This window comes from Phoenix dactylifera, unplaced genomic scaffold, assembly GCF_009389715.1.
Source record: "Phoenix dactylifera cultivar Barhee BC4 unplaced genomic scaffold, palm_55x_up_171113_PBpolish2nd_filt_p 000722F, whole genome shotgun sequence".
In the NCBI taxonomy this organism is placed as follows: Eukaryota; Viridiplantae; Streptophyta; class Magnoliopsida; order Arecales; family Arecaceae; genus Phoenix; species Phoenix dactylifera.
In genome coordinates this window covers 1-17,297 of record NW_024068100.1, presented here as the reverse complement: position 1 = coordinate 17,297, position 17,297 = coordinate 1, and the positions used below count along the sequence as shown (strand labels likewise).

General features: G+C 42.3%; 1 protein-coding gene and 1 pseudogene across 1 annotated transcript in view; both read right to left on the bottom strand.

Annotated features, from left to right (window-relative positions):
• LOC103717656 (cycloartenol-C-24-methyltransferase 1-like) overlaps nt 1-7,256 on the bottom strand; it is a 43,946-nt gene extending 36,690 nt beyond the window's left edge. The window contains exon 1 of the mRNA XM_039120142.1: nt 7,239-7,256. The gene's annotated coding sequence lies outside the window, so the exon portion shown is untranslated. The remainder of the gene's footprint in view (nt 1-7,238) is intronic.
• On the bottom strand, nt 628-13,213 carry LOC120106997 (annotated as a pseudogene).
• Between the last annotated feature and the right edge of the window lie 4,084 nt (nt 13,214-17,297).

Genomic DNA, 17,297 nt, shown 5'->3' with positions numbered 1-17,297 from the left:
TAGAGATAACTATAATGAGGCGGGCTTCAAAAGGATCTGTAGCCGCGTTCTTCACATTCGAATTTAATTAGTAGTGCGGACGAAGAGGAGCTTCTCATAAAATACTAGGTTGTCAATGAATGTTCTGATCATTTGTGGCAATGGAAAAGGAGTTCTATGGCCATATTGTCACGACCTGTCTTCATTCTATGGCACCCAAAGACGTACAACACTAACAAAGCCCTTGGTGGAGTAACAAGAGCCAAAAGAACATATACTTGATAGAAGCAATTACAGAAGACCACAAGATGGCAAGCTAACATAATATTCAGCAACCATAAGGAAAAGGAAAAGGAAAAGGAAAACATATATAGATAGAATCATGGCAAATCCACCGTCGTTAAGTAGCAGCCATGGCTGACGAAGCTGCTCCACGAAATTATCAAAGGGGCTTCCGGGCAAGGAAGAAGTACATCGGGGTGAAAATTTCTTTCCTGCATCCATCCGGTTTATATATTATCTCACTTGTAACCGACACGAATAAGGGGGGCAAACACTAATGCACAGGAAGATTGGGAGCATCCAGAAATTACAGCAAGTAAACTGCAAAAAAAATATTTTACTTACCTTCCACCTTCCAGAAGCCCTTCAGCAGCCTTTTCCAGCAATGATGATACTCTCCCACTTCCCGCCGGAGCAAGACGCAAAAAATTCTAGTGTCTTAAGCTACAGAACACCAAAATGAACAATATTTAATGACAAGCAAAAAGATAGAAGAGGAGGAAAGAGATATGGAACAAGTAGTGTCGTAGTGATCTCAATTACCATAGTTTTGATAATGAAACGTCCAACAGCAGTCATTTGAAAGCTTGATATGGAGAACTGACTCGGATCCAAGGACGAATACCATGGCACAGGAGAATCTAATGCAAGATCCTTCTCCCATACGACCTGTGAAAAAGCAATTGCGTACTAGAGTCTCACATACCTTTTTATAGAGGAAGCATTAAGGACCAATATATGCTGTGTAATCTTTTACCTCAAATCCAGCAAGCCTTAAGGCTTCAAGGCATTGGTTTACAGTTCTTATGTCAGGGCGACCACTACCAAGCTCGATTAGAGCCTTAATTTTCTGATGACTTTCATTCGTCGGATCAAAGTGATCGGTCATTAACCCCTCATAGGCCGCAAAACACTGGCCAGGCTTCAGTACTCTTATAATCTCCTTATAGCAGCCAAGCTGGAACGAGCAAAAAGGCATTAGAAATATTTGAAGAAGGTATGATACAATCAAAAGATAAGCTATTGGAAACATGTACACAAGCATTTAAATCGGCACATTACCGCATCTGGTGCATGACATGTTGCTTCTATAGCATATATCGCATCAAAAGTGTTATCGGAGAATGCCATTTTCATGAAGTCGGCCTGCATATATGAGAAGTGAAGAGTATGGAGGACATGAAGATTATCCTAAATATTAACCAAGCATACTGAATTATATTTCTATATAATAATACCTCTAACTATAGAGGTTAAAGACATTTGAAATTCTAAATTAGACCTCTAAATGAGAGAAATCGGCAATAATTTTTGCAAAGACAGACAGATATATAACAGAATATATACAACCCCAGAAATGGAAAAATAGTGATACAAAAGAGAAAAGAAAAAAAAGCTACATGTACCTCAACGAAGTTGCAAGACTCACTCAATCCTGCTAGCTGGTTTAACACCTGTGGATTGAACACTGTCAGTCAGTAAAGGCTTTCTATCAAGTCTCAAATGCATGTTGATATTAAGAAAGACAAATAGGTATTAGAATATTTGAGATAGAAAGTGTTAACAACCTTGCCTCTTGATATCTGGTACTCGTTGTTGTTCAATCCGGTAATGGATGCCAAGCTGCAACAGTTCAATATGAGAAGTTATCATAGCTATTCTCTTCTTGTTTTTCTTTTTTTCCGGTAGAAGGGAGGTAAATTGCATTCAATAATTTCTAAGATAAGTACATCCATAACTATTTGGATTTACAAGATGTAATAGATAAGCAGGAAGCCTTGTTGATCCATTGTATAGAAAATAACAAAGACCACTTATCTGAAATAATGAACGAACACATCACACCCCAGTAGAACCTTTCAAATTACCCACCTTTTTCTGATTCACATTAGACTGCCATTGATTCATCTTAGTAATGGATCAACAGAAATGGTCAGATTATGCAATTTTTTAGCCTTCAAATTTTCATTTAAGCATCATATCAAGTTGTATTTACACAACAATTGCATCCACATACTTACCCTAACCTCGTCTTGTCGATGAGCACTTAATGATAGCAGTGTAACATACCTCCTGAAAAATGGGAGGCATGTGACCTGTCCTAGTGCTATCCCTGCCCAAGCATGTTTAACAACAGAATTCTGATAGAATTTGCTGCTCTAATTAAGATATGATTCAAAATAGCTTCTCTGGTAAATGCGACATGATAATTATGCAACAGGATCCATTTTAACTTTAAAATGGAATACAGAAAAACAACTTGCAGAAACAAAGTTGAGATAAAAAAGTTACCTAAATCTAGCAATTTCCCGTAGTGGTCCACCAATTCCACAACCTACATCCAAAACCTGCATTTACAATATAAAGAAGCAGTACATTACCTACAAAGCATCTTGCCTACTAAGATTTGCCGGCGTAATCACAAAAAGGAAAAGACAACTAAAACCTTCATTCCCCTTTTCAAGCCTAGTTGTAGGGCAAGAAAATGCTGGTGGCGCTTCATGCTTTCTTGTGATGATTCCCCTTTCCATCTTCATAAACGTTATTAAAGTAAATAATTAATTTCTAAGCAATTATCAAGAAATGCATCCATAAACATAGTGCATTATTTTTTCTGATGAAAGATGAATTAATTAAATGTCAGTAATTAAAGTAGTTGCTAACCGGGGAGCAAAGTGGAAGGATTCTCCCAAGGCATATTCATAGAAGGCTTGTTACAAGATTATAGTACTTGCTTACCTGAAATATATCAAATAAATACCAAAAGCATTTAGTTAGACTTTGCAAGGATATGGTCAAAACCACATTGACTGTTTTCATGCTGGATTCAAAATTGCAGTTATTCAATGATATAGAAAATTGAGTTTATCCTACAGGTTATGATATTTTGAAATCTTTTCCTCAGATTACAGAGAACAAACATTGCTCCTATATTTTCATACAGATTCCTTCACAAGACAAACAAGCATCACGTCATGAGTGCCATACTTAGTTAATAATTGACACTGACGCGGACGCCTTTTCTCTAAATTCAGAAGTGTATGCATATAGGTCTTTCATCCGTAATCAAATTATGAAAACCTTAAAACAGAATCCATTACAATTAATCTATGTATCAGTAAAAACTAGAGCAAAAACTTTGGCTTTGAAAAACAACTAATTTCATGGTTCATGGACCAAATTTATCCCTTCAACTAATCTCAAAAACTGTCAGCTATAGCTGATACCTGATCACAAGTACCTTAGGCTTCATCAGTAAACATCCAAGTCCATGGACCAAAGTATCCTTACTATCATACAATATTTGTCCTTATCCTGACATAAAGATCTGTTTAATCAAAATGAAAGTATAAATAAAAAGTATAAAAACCAGGATTTGAAAGTTATAAGAGTCCATATTATATTTGTACACACATACAGTACATACATACATACATACAGTGCCAGGATTTGAAGTACATACATCTACTTTTTATTTTGTTATGAAACAAAAATTTCTCATCCAAAAAGTGTTTCCAAAAAATTATAACCAAACAGAAATTGGATAACTCATAGCGTAAACTATTCCCAAGGGAATAATTTTTGTGTTCCCATTTTTCTTGTTCCCGAATCAAATGCACGCAAAAACTTGAGGCATAACTATTCCCACGGCATAGTATTTTTCTGTTTCTATTTTTCCTGCATAAACAACCATAAACAATCTCTGACATAGGTAGGGAGTTATATTTGAAGTGGAATAGCTATAACATATTCCTACTTTAATGTGACTTTTGAAGAGTTGTGGTTGGTTCAGACTCTTGGATTTATCTTTTTCCAGTATAATAAAAATATGCATACAATATGTCCCACACATGGCAGCAAATTCAAGGTGGCCATAGTTTATTTCTTATCTACGGAGTCTAGAAAAGTTCACATTAAAACTGCACAATTTAGTAACTTCCTCCTATCTAGTAAACGATTTTCAGCACCAGGCAAGCTCAAATTCCTTCAGATATTTAACTTTTTTTGAGAAAACAGGCATAGCGATAAGATCACAAATTTAACAACAATGTTTTTTCCTTAATTCTTGTTCTGTCTTTTGTTCTTCGTTTTATAAAGTTACTGTCATATAGATGGTTTCAGATTTGTCTTATTTTGTGCACATGAGCCATAAAACTAGTTGCTTGAATTCCTCTAGTCACAAGAATCTTAAGAATTAACTTTGGGAACCAGCCTTTCCATGTCAATTTTCTTCAAACTTTTATTTCCTGCATCAGATCAGGCATATCAGATCTCTGTTCCTCTACGGCGTCAGATCTTATGTATTGCATAAGTACCCTTCCACTTGACAACGCAGTCTTCTACATCCTTCTTTCAATCTTTGATCCTAATAAGCCCAAATACCCTTAAAGTAATCTACTTTGTCCATTTTAACCATCTACCTACACAACTTAAGGCCCAGCAAGTCAACATTCCTATGATCGATACTGTCATTCTACTAGCCAAAGCCATTCATTACCATAAAGTAACACTCTAAACCATGGGATCATATTTTTAATGCTGGCAACGAGTTTTATATAATGATAAATGAACATAGCTTTGTATTGGAGTTAAATCCAACAATTAAACAAGAAATAATAGATAAGTTGTCTTACCACGTCATTGTAGTTGGCTTTTCTTGTTTCCTTATCCCCTCCAAAATAGCCATGATAGTTCTCATACCTAGGAAAAAAAAATTATACACAATTAAAGAAAAATACCAGAAATCAATTTACAGATAATTGCGCTCAGAAAAACTACATAGTGAACAAATGTTGTAAACTCCAGGAAAAACATCATAGTCCATCTTTTGTTCACATCATTTTGTTTGTGGATTGTCAAATCAGTAACGGCAGCCACAAGGTTATTTTGTTAAATTATATGGACAGCAAGATTCAAGCTTGTAAAGTTGAGGAATGCATAGACACCACTAGCAGAAAGGAAGGGATGTAGAATCGATTATTGTTTCACTTGTCAAATTCCATTATTGTTTTATAAGCCTAAAAGAAGGAAATTTAGGCCAGATGCTTATAAGAAATTCTGCATGGACCCATGTTATAGGCCAATAGCAAGGGTCCTTATCACAAACTATTACTCACAAAGCTACATAATCCTTAGATAAATTAAAGAAAAGTACTATTGTACTATTTTACATCTTTTCCTTTTTCCTTCACACAGTAGATAAATGTGATCCGTTGTCAAAACTATTGTGGTACAATATGCTCATAACGATAAGATCAAAATGATTCATTATCTTTCGATTTTTTTTTTCCAGTTAGATATAGGGATAAGAGGAAGATTAGAGTGACATCAACACAAGATGACTCCACAACTCAGAAAGATTCCATTTCTCATGCGCTCTTATCGCACCACCGAGAATTGAGACCCGCTCCTATTGCTTGTCCTCACACCGGGAAAAGTCCATGGCATTTTATCAAAAAGAAGAAGAAAGTCCATGGCGAGAAATGCGAGAAACACATGTTTCTATCAGAAAAAGTCCATGGCATTCTCACAGGGATCAATCATACTCATAGCTATCTATGTGCCACTATTGAATATAATGGAAGAAGACAGAGCACGGCGAGAACATACTGTCCACTGCCGATTGAACTTCCTTCTTGTCGATGCTTCCTCCACCCCAGAAGCAAAATCCAGAGTCCTGACTTCGCATCACTGGATCCGGAAGCACTAAAAAAAAATTGCAAGCCCCAGATCAATTTTTTTTAAAACAAATTAATTAAAGCTCATCCACTTTTCCAAAGTTGGGAAAAAAAATACAAGGAGAATAAAGGAAAAAAAAATTTTTTTTTTGAATTTTTTTTTAAGTGTATACTTTTCTAAATACGCGTAATTGCATAAATATCTTTATAGAGTTGCTATTTGTATCTGTATCCTTATAAAATTTTCTTTTTGCGTGTCTACCTGTAATGGTATTTCAATCATTTTAAATGTAAATCGTTTATTTTTTTAACAGCGTTAGTGGTATGTGTATATATATATTAAAAAAGAAAAGGAGAGGTATATATACAAAATAAGTATTTTACGAGGGTATATATATAAATAAAAAATTTATGAGGGTATTTATACAATTTTGAAAAAAAGAAAAATAGGGATATATATATGCAAAATGAGTATTTTATGAGGGTATATATGTAAATAGAAAATTTATGAGGGTATTTATACAAATTTTTTAATTTTTTTCTATAATGAGAGAAAATGAGGAGATTAAAAAAATAATAAGAAAGGACAAAAATAATCACATTAAAAAGCAACTGCTTTTTTTTTTTTTTCTTTTTGCTTTGGAAAGAAGAGGGAGGGAAAACCCCACCCGCGTAGCGGCCTCCACTGCCCCCCCTTCCAGCAGGGAATGTTCGATGCGGGTAAAAATTTTTTCTCAGATATTTCATGACCCGTGGTCAACCCCACGTGAGTATGTCACCCAGTGCCAGCTGGACCGGTCCCCACATTTAATCGAACTTGGACCACATTACTGAAAACAAAGCTTTGTTCCAACCATGCTACCACCTTGGTGGCAAGCAATTGTATTTGGAAAAAAAAAAAAAACATGATGTGAACATAGATTTCACTAAAAAGACAATGTCGAATGAAAAAAAAAGGACATGGAAAAAAAAAAAACCAAAGCCATATTTTTGCGAGAAAAAACAAATTGATGGAAAAAGAAGACGAAACAAAAGACTAACAGCCAGACAGCAAACCCAAGCCAACCATATACTAGGATTTTACTTAAAAAAAGAAAGAAAAGGGAAAGAAGAAACGAAGAAATCAACAAATTCACGAATCTTACATTCTCTCGATTCTTTCAAAACAAAAGAAAAAAAAAGAAGGTTCCAAAAACAAAGATAAAAAAAAAAAGAAAAAAAAAAGAAATAGAAGCCGGAGAAGAGATAACGGCCTTAAAAAGATCGGATTCGATCGAATGGGCGAAGGCGAGGCCTTACGATTTTTATCGCGTGGAATAGGGAGACGATGGAATCTAAGAGGGCAAGAAAATAAAAATCTCAGAGGAAAGGTGAAGATTTAAACCCAGCCAGGCTTTTCATTTATAGAGAGAAGGTGGCCGCGGGGGGAGGCGAAGAGAGCGGAGACGGGGAGAGAGGGGGCCTCCCAGCCAAATGTTTATGGGAAATTAATTTTCCACCCTTCCTAAGTCTCCTCTGTAACAAAAAGTCCTTGTTGACTAAATTTAAAATGAGACTTTTCAAACTATAATTTTCGGTCCTTGAGCTCCTTTTATTTAAAAAAAAGCTATCGAAGGCAACGAGGTGAAATCCTTCTGGCTGAAATCGAATGAGAACTCGCCGCGATCATCGGCGATTGATCGAGAAGGAGGGGTGATGCCGAGAGGGAGGATGGATGGGCCTTTATATGCCAACTCATGGCATTGCTGGAGTCCTAGTTGCTTCGAAGTCCGGTCCTTGCCGAAGTTAAAAGTCTTCTCCGGGCACATGCCCAAACAGCCAGCCCAAGCCCAGCAGACTGGACCGGACCCTACAGTTACGAAACACCAATCATTAAGGCTCGTTTGGCTCGTGGAAAGTATTTTCCCTCCTAAGAATATGATTCCTAGAAAACAAATTCCTAGGAAGAGAATGCTTAAGAAAGTACTTTTGGCATGTTTGGTTGACCATGGAAAAGTGACAAATTTCCAAAGTGTTTATGTTTGGTTGGCCATCCATTTTTCTAGAAAAGTTATATATAATTTCTATTATGCCCTTAGTAAAAATTAGGTTTTTAATGCCTCTTTAATGCTTCTTTCCCATGTTTTTTATGGAAAAGACTTTTCCATAAAATGTGGAAATCATATTTTCATGGGAATACAACTTTTTCCGTCTCTCTCATTTGAAAACTCCAACCAAATAAGAGGAATCTCATTACTTTTCCGTTGACCACACTTTCTCTCTTATTTTTCTGCGAACCAAACGAGCCCTTATATATGCGGTTAGCCTTCTCCGAAGGCGATGTCGGCATTCATCATGTCTTGTCTTGGTTTTGTCATGGTAATCATAAAAGACGGAGAGCTTGACCGGTTTTTTATATTCTATTCACGCATCATTCTCTCAATTTTTCCACGAAAACTCGGCCGCTGCAGTTTGAACCAAGCGAAGGCAGTGAGCAAAGTCTTCCAGGGTGCCTTCACCACTTATTTTCTTGGAGAGATTACGAGTGTGGAGAATGAAGCAGAGATATTCTATGCTTGACGTACTCGATGGAGGAAATTGTACGGCATGGCGATAGCCAAGTTGCAGGTGCTGCCAAGCTACCAGTCCGGCCTACGTGGTCCGCACCATGCATCATGTTTGACCAGATGATAATCCCTATCATATTTGACCAGATGATAATCCCTATCAACCTATCATATTTGACCAGATGATAATCCCTATCAACCTATCATATTTGACCAGATGATAATCCCAATCATATTTGACCAGATGCATCATAGTTGCAATCAGCATATTTACTAGATGGAAGATAATTGCATAATCCCTATCAACCATGCATTTTCCAAACCAAAAACTTAATCTGCTACACGTGTCCTTCAACATCTTTCCTCCTTGTGCTGTGCCTGTGCTTACAAACGAATGATTGGACCATCTTAACTTATTTGGTTCTACAGTGTTGGTGCTCGCAGCAAGAACCACACCTATATATCATGAGATTGGTCACAGGTGTGATTCTAATGGACTATGTATGTGAGGGAAGTTTGGACCGAGCAATACACAATTTCTACAAGAAACACGGATCGGCCGCGAGTTGGCAATTAAGAGCTTTGGCTTAAACCGTTGATTGTTCAAGTGATGATGAACTTTGGCTAGGATAGGATTGATTCTCTGCAATTTCAAGCTCAACCCATTCAAAAAAGTTAACATGGATGGCCTGGCTGGTGGAAGAATTATTCCCTTTTACCCGGCCCCCTCCTGCAGCCGCCACGGCACGCCCCCTTCCGGCGCCATCGGCTCGCAGGAGGAGAAGAAAGAAGAAGAAGGAAAGAAGAGAAGGAAAAAAAGAAAAAGAAAAGAAAAAAAAGAAAAAAAAAGGAAAAAAAAGAAGAAAAAAAGAAATAAAAAATATATGTATAATAAATAATTATATTTATATGAATGAGATAATAAATAAATAAATATATAATATATTATAATTAGAAATAAAATAATTATAAATAAATAAATGAATAAAGCTGCCGCGGCCCGGCTCCGTTCTGGTGCCACCGGCCTCACGGGAGGAGAAAATAGAAGAAAAAAATAAAAAAATAAAAAAAAAGAAAGGAAAGAAAAAGAAGAAAAGAAAAGAAATAGAAAAGAAAAGAAAGAAAATAGAAAAGGAAAAGAAAAAAAAGAAAAAAGAAAAGAAAAAAAAAGAAAAAAGAAAGAAAAGAAAAAGAAAGAAAAAATAAAGTTAAATCATCTTGTAACACAGTTAAATAAGCTTAGAATACACTTAATCTATCCTGGCATACAGTTAAATTTTTCCGGCACACAGTTAAATAAGCTTGGAATACACTTAATCTACCATGGCACATAGTTAAGTCATCTCGGCATATAGTTAAATAAGCTTGGAACACACTTAATCTATCCTGGCACATAGTTAAATCATCTCGATACACAGTTAAATAAGTTTGGAACACACTTAATCTAGCCTTGTATACAGTTAAATCATCTCGGCACACAGTTAAATAAGCTTGGAACATACTTAATGTAGCCTAGCATATAGTTAAATCATCTTGGAACATAGTTAAATTTTTTCTGCATACAGTTAAGTCTATCCTGACACAGTTAAATCATCTCAGATCACAGTTAAATAAGCTTGGAATATACTTAATCTAGCCTGGCACACAGTTAAATCATCTCGGCACACAGTTAAATAAGCTTAGAATACACTTAATCTAGTATGGCACACCGTTAAATAAGCTTAGAACATACTTAATCTAGCCTAGCATATAGTTAAATCATCTTAGAACACAATTAAAATTTTTCTGCACATAGTTAGGTCTACCCTGGCACATAGTTAAATCATCTCAGAACACAGTTAAATAAGCTTTGAACACACTTAATCAACCCTGGCACCCGGTTAAATCATTTCAGCATAGTTAAATAAGTTTAGAACACACTTAATCTAGCCTCGCACACATTAAATCATCTCGGCACACCGTTAAATAAGCTTGGAACACACTTAACCAACCCTGGCACCCAGTTAAATCATCTCGGCACACAGTTCAATAAGCTTGGAACATACTTAATCTAGTCTGGCACACAGTTAAATCACCTCGACACACAGTTAAATAAGCTTAAGCTTGGAACACACTTAATTTAGCCTGGCACATAGTTAAATTATCTGGGCACACAGTTAAATAAGCTTGAAACACACTTAATCAACCCTGGCACCAAGTTAAATCATCTCGGTACACAGTTAAATAAGCTTGGAACACACTTAATCAAGATTATTTAACTTTATTTTTTTTCTTTTCCTTTCTTCTTTTTCTTTCCTTTTCTACTTTTTTTTCTTTTCTTTTCTTTTCTCTTCTTCCCTTCTCCTCCTGCGAGGCCGGCAACGACAGAAGGGGTCGGGCGGTGGTAGCCGCAGGAGGGGGCCAGGGGCCAGGGGCGGGGGGGGGGGGGGGGAGTCGCAACCGGCTGCGGCTGCGGCTGCCCAGTGGTTCCTCTTCTTCGGCACCTCCCCACCGTGGGGCATTTCCGGCGGCGCGGAAGAGGGCGGGCCATGGCGGCCGCGGGAGGGGGCGGGTCATGGTGTTGGAGGGCGGCTCTCGGCCCCGAGTCGCCACACCAAATCCTTCGCCGTATGCTCCTTTCGGATGCCTCAAGAAGTACGGATGCGGGCCGAACGGGTAACGCCGGATGCGTGCCGTGCACTTAGTAGCCAAGGGAATCAAGGCAAGGACGGGTCTACTGGCTGCAGCTTGACCCGACCTTTGTCTTGAATGAAAACACTCAAGGACACAAGTGGATTTAGAGGAAAGCTTGAGGTGAATTTTATTCCCAAAATAAGGTTACAAAACAATCTAGTGGAAACTATGATGGGTTTCCACTAGCCCAAGTCCAAGAGCAAGCTCAAGGACCGAATACAATAGGGCAAAGCCCTCCCAAGCCTAAGGCCGAAATACAACAAGGTTCTAAGGTGTTCCCAAAAGCTCCCTCTCAAGCTTGCACAATACATATTTATAGGCTCTTCATGGGGGACAAACAACTAGTGGAAAGTGTGGCCTAGGTTGGCCAAGGTGTGGCATAGGCCAGCCAAGGCTTGGCCTAGGTTGGCCAAGGCCTTGGCTGCCCAAAACTTGGCCATGGCTGTCCAAAGGCTGCTGGTGGCTGGCAGGCCTTTGGTTGGCTTGTTGGGGGTTGTGGCATGGCCCTTGGCATGGTTGGCAGCAGGGCTGGTGAGCAGAAGTGGCAGGCAGGCGGCTGGGCACGGCTGGCCTAGGTGGCCTGGTCGGCCAAAAGCCCTGCAAGGCTCTGGGGCGCAGTGCTGGGCGCTGGGGCGCGGCGGGGGGCGCTGGCAGGCTGGGGCGCGCGGCAGGGGGCGCTGGGCGCGGGATCGGTGGCAGGGCGCTGGGGCGCTGCGGCAGGGCGCTGGGGCGCGACAGGGCACTGGCAAGGCGCCTGTCGGGCGTGCGCACAGGCGGGCGTGGTCGGCCGCAGGCGCGCGTGGGCTGGCAAGCGCTGCGCGACCGTATGTGCGTGCAGGCGCACAGTCGGGCGCTTGGGCGGGCGCGCCGGGCGGTGCGGGGCGCGCACCTGGGCGAGCGGGGGCGAGCGCGCCTGGGCGCGCGCGGACGGGCGCGTGCGGTCCTGCAACCAGCGAGGTTCGGGCGGCCGAACCTCGCCGGTAGCCGGTGCGCTGCGCCGTGCGCGCGGCGCGTGCGGCGCGGCCAGTGCGCGTGGCTTGGGCGCGCGCGGGCACGCGCGGACGCTGCCTGGGCGCGCATGGATGCGTGCGGTGGGCGCGCATGGGTGCACCGTGCTTTTGGCATGCTTGGCCGTGCCATGGCCGACCTTGGAGGTGCTTGGCCGTGCCTTAGGGGTCTTGGCTTAACCAAGGCTTGGCCAAGTGTGAAAGTGGTTGGCCAAGGCTTGGCCAATTGTGAAGAAGCTTGTTCAAGGGTGAACGGGCTTCGGCCCATGCTCTCCAAACAAAATAGTTGACCCGTACCTCGTTCTTGGTCTTGGCATGACCTTCCATTGTCCTCCTCCGAGCCAGGATTCTCCATTGGTTGAGGGATTCGGCGGTGCGGCGGGCTTGGGTCCTCAACATTCCCCCTCCCTTGAAAATTATCCTTGTCCTCAAGGATCGAGTTCGGGCACCGCCAACCTTTATCAACATAGTCTCCCCACGAATCTCCTTCTCTTGGCCTTTTTCCCCAATGAGCGACTACTTGATAGTTCTTCTATTTCTTCTTAAACTTCTTCCAATCGAGGGAAGGCTTCTCATGGTTGCATGTGTGGAGCCACCCAAGTTGGCTCCCTCCTTTGCAATTGTAAAAATGTGCCAACACCTCCTCGATGTGGAAGACCCGCAATGGATCATGTGCAAGGCCCTCAACGATTTTCATCCTTATGCAAAAATTTAGTCCACCCCTTCGGTTGTATGGCGCAAGTGCATCATTTGGCGCCTCACATACTTCATGAATTCTTTGAGCCCAAATATCATACCTTGTCGCTTCCCAAGTGATGTTCCACATCAAGGCATTGAGCGCTTCATAAGAGTTCTCCCTAACTCCTTTGGCTTCTTCCTTGGGTTGGAACACATGCTTGAACTCATATTGTTGCAGCATGTCTTGGAATTTTTGCTTTGATTTTCTGCCGGCTGCTAGTAGGAAGGCTCGGTCACCCTCCAAAGCTTCTGATTTGCAGCTGCCGCTCTCCAGGTTCGCAACCAAGCTTTTGGCCCCTTGTAATTCCATAATTTGATGATCAAAAGCCAGGGTTTGAAATGATACCTTAGCATGATATGCCGTTACCCAAGTTGCAGAATTTTCTGCTGCAGAAATTTTTGCAGCGGCTGAAATTGTGAGTGCCGAGTTGGGTTTGATCTTGAATGCCCATAGTTGTATGTTCTTGGCATGGCTTGCTGTTGCATCAATAGGGCATCCTCCTCCTTCAGCCTTCAACAAATTGGGCCCTTCCGCATCAGCCTCCTCTTATGGCTTGTCATCTTCTCGGCATGCTGCAGAATTTTCTGCAGCTGCTGGAACTTCTGCGGTTGCAAACTTTGTGGCTGCAAAATCATGATCATATGTGGTCACGGGATGTTGAACTTCCTCCTCATAACTGGCCACTGCATCCTTAGTTGCAAGAGCAAATTGTGGTGGCTTTGGTGCTGCAAGATGGGCTCCGAAATCAGCCGCTTGGGTAGCCTTCGGTTGCAAGTAGGGAAGGCTTTTGCTGCAGAAATTTTGGAAATCAAACTTTGGTTCTTTGGGCTCCTTCTCTTGGGCCCGTTGTTCTCCCATAACATCCCTCCTATAGTCAGCAACACCTTGCTCCTTTCTCACCTCCATATCTCCTCTTCGGTCCTCAAGTTTTTGATCATGGGAAAGCTCCTTCTTGGGTTCTTTCATACTAGCATGGTTTGCCCCAAGCTTCATGCACTTTCGGGCCTCCTCTAACTCCCTTTTTATCATTATCAATTGGTCCTCTCTCCACCTACTTTCACCATAGCCATACTCCCCATGGTGAATAGCATAATTACTTGCCTCATCACTTCCTTCCTCATACCAACCCCGGCCTTGCCATGAGACATATGACCTAGGCATGGCTCCATGAGTCCTCCTATGCTCCTTTTCTTTTTCTCTTTCTCTCCCCCAACTCTCTATCCTATCCTCTCTTCCTCTCACTTCTTTCTCCCTTCTTCTCTCTTCTTTTTTTCTCTCTTCTCTTATCCTCATGAACTCATTTTTCCTCTCTCTTTCTTCCCTATCCCTTAGGTCCTTTCTAATCTTCGATAGAGTCTCATTTGCCCTCTTTAAACAAGCCTCACTCTCCATGATATTTACCATATTTATCCAATTCTTTCACTCTAACCCTCCTTTGGTCGTCACCCAAGAGATGAACCGACCCTCCTCTTTTTATAAAAATTTGAATGAACACCACTCAATCTTCTCCAATTACAACAAAGATTACAACAAGTAGAACTCTCTCTCTTTTTTTCCCAAGAGAGACATTTTGATATTCTATTTGCTTCCTACCCGATGTAGTTGGGAAAGGGCACGAGGTACTACCACTAGCCTCCCTCTTGTGCCGTCCCTAATATGCCCTACACTGAATAGTTGGATCAAATAGTGCCGGGTACCACCATTAGCCTCTCCATTGGCACCATCCCTATGATGAGCAAGGTAGAGATCAACCCGTTCCCTTTCACAAGAAAAAAAAAATTCTCACTCCTCTTTTGCAAATAGGAACGATAAGTTGCCGAAATTTAAGAACCCAATGTATGCATAATAAACTTCTAATGTACCCTTCTACAAGCTCAACAATTAATATGAAGGTATCATGAAGCAAACCTCACTTCTAAGCATGCAATGTAATGTAAAACAACTTATCCCAACCCAATATAGAATTTGAAATTTTCTTAGGGTTGTAGGCGTTACCTCTAAGGAGAGAGATCTTCGACGGAGCTTCTCTAGGAACTTCTCCCGACGAATTCTCTCAATGAAACCCTCTCAATGAAAGCACCATTGTTGGAGGGCGGCTCTCGGCCCCGAGTCGCCACACCAAATCCTTCACCGTATGCTCCTTTCGGATGCCTCAAGAAGTACGCATGCGGGCCGAACGGGTAACGTCGGATGCGTGCCGTGCACTTAGTAGCCAAGGGAATCAAGGCAAGGGACGAGTCTACTGGCTGCAGCTTGACCCGACCCTTGTCTTGAATGAAAACACTCTAGGACACAAGTGGATTTAGAGGAAAGCTTGAGGTGAATTCTATTCCCCAAACAAGGTTACAAAACAATCTAGTGGAAACTATGATGGGTTTCCACTAGCCCAAGTCCAAGAGCAAGCTCAAGAACCGAATACAATAGGGCAAAGCCCTTCCAAGCCTAAGGCCGAAATACAACAAGTTTCTAAGGTGTTCCCAAAAGCTCCCTCTCAAGCTTGCACAATACATATTTATAGGCTCTTCATGGGGACAAACAACTAGTGAAAAGTGTGGCCTAGGTTGGCCAAGGTGTTCGGCGAGGTTCGCTGGCCCGAACCTCGCCCGATGCGCTGGCAGGGGCCTGGTGCGCGTGGGCGGCCGTGGCAGGCCGCTGTCGGGCGTGCGCACAGGCGGGCGCGCGTGGGTTGGCAGGCGCCGCGCAACCGTACACGCGTGCAGGCGCACGGTCGGGCGTGTGGGCGGGCGCGTCGGGTGGTGCGGGGCACACCTGGGCGAGCAGGGGCGAGCATGCCTGGGCGCGCGCGGACGGGCGCGTGCACTCCTGCGGCCGGCGAGGTTCGGGTGACGCCCGGTAGCGGGTGCGCTGCACCGTGCGGGCGCGGCCAACGCGCGCGCGGCCTGTGCGCGTGCGGCCAGGGCTTGGGCGCGCACGGATGCGTGCGGTGGGCGCGCTGCGCGGCTCGGGCCGCGCATGGGTGCGCCGTGCCTTTGGCATGCTTGGCCGTGCCATGGCCGACCTTGGAGGTGCTTGGCCGTGCCTTGGGGGTCTTGGCTTGGCCAAGGCTTGGCCAAGTGTGAAAGTGGTTGGCCAAGGCTTGGCCAATTGTGAAGAAGCTTGTTCAAGGGTGATCGGGCTTCGGCCCATGCTCTCCAAACAAAATAGTTGACCCGTACCTCGTTCTTGGTCTTGGCATGACCTTCCATTGTCCTCCTCCGAGCCGGGATTCTCCATTGGTTGAGGGATTCGGCGATGCGGCAGGCTTGGGTCCTCAACATGTGGCCAGCGGCGGCCGCGGCTGGCCAGCGGTTCCTTTTCTTCGGCATGTCTCCACCGTGGGGGTGGGGGCATTTCCGGCGACGCGGAAGGGGGCGAGGCCGGCGGCGGGCGCGGGAGGGGATTCGGGAAGGGGCGGGCCGGGAGGGGGCGGGCCGTGGCCGACGGCTGCCTTTTTCTTCCCCTTCTTCGGTGAGAATGGGAGAGGCGGGGGCATTTTCATCCCATATTGCAATGTTGAAATATATCTGGAAACAACCTGTCAACAGGGATTAAACATTAAAGACCAGTCATTAAATGGACCAGTCATTAATTTCCCCAATTGTTTATTCCTGCGAGGCCCCGTTAGCCTCCGGTGCTCCACTTGTACGCCCTACCGTCGAGAGGCACCCATCGACAGACTGCCACGTTAGCACCAATCCATGATAATATTAGTAAAACATCACTTATAATCCTGCGCAGATATTTATTTTTTAAAAAAATTAATTATGTAAATGCAAGATACTGATTTTATTTTCATGATATAATGCCTATAATAACAAAATAATAGATAAATAATGATTTACATATAAATTTATGTTCTAAATATATGTAATGTATAATTTTAATTTATTTTTACGGAAATTATGGTGCGGATCATTTTTGGGACTTCTCTTGCATTAATTTTATAACAATTTTGTTTGGCCTTCGGACGCGATTTCAGTCCACTAGAATGAATGTGACCACCACTAGAAGTAGGAGGAAACGTAGCACCTCAATGTGTTACCATATGTGATTGCGTACACCTGTCTCCACGTGGGGCAATATAGAACAAAATATTATATAGACAGACACGCTCGTACTAATTGACCAAGATCTAGCATCCTCTACTGTGCATGGTTTGCACCACAACATACTATTAGTCGCGCCTTGAACCCAGAACGCGACAAATGCCACCATACATGTATGCAAGACTACAAATTATATCAAAGCAATATTAATTTCTAAAAATTTATTTAATCAATAAATTATTCAAATTATTCTGACAATAGTTCTAATATAACATGTGTTAACATAAATCAAATATTCTAACTACTCTAACTAAATGTCAATGACTGAAAGAATCTTCAGAAAATCT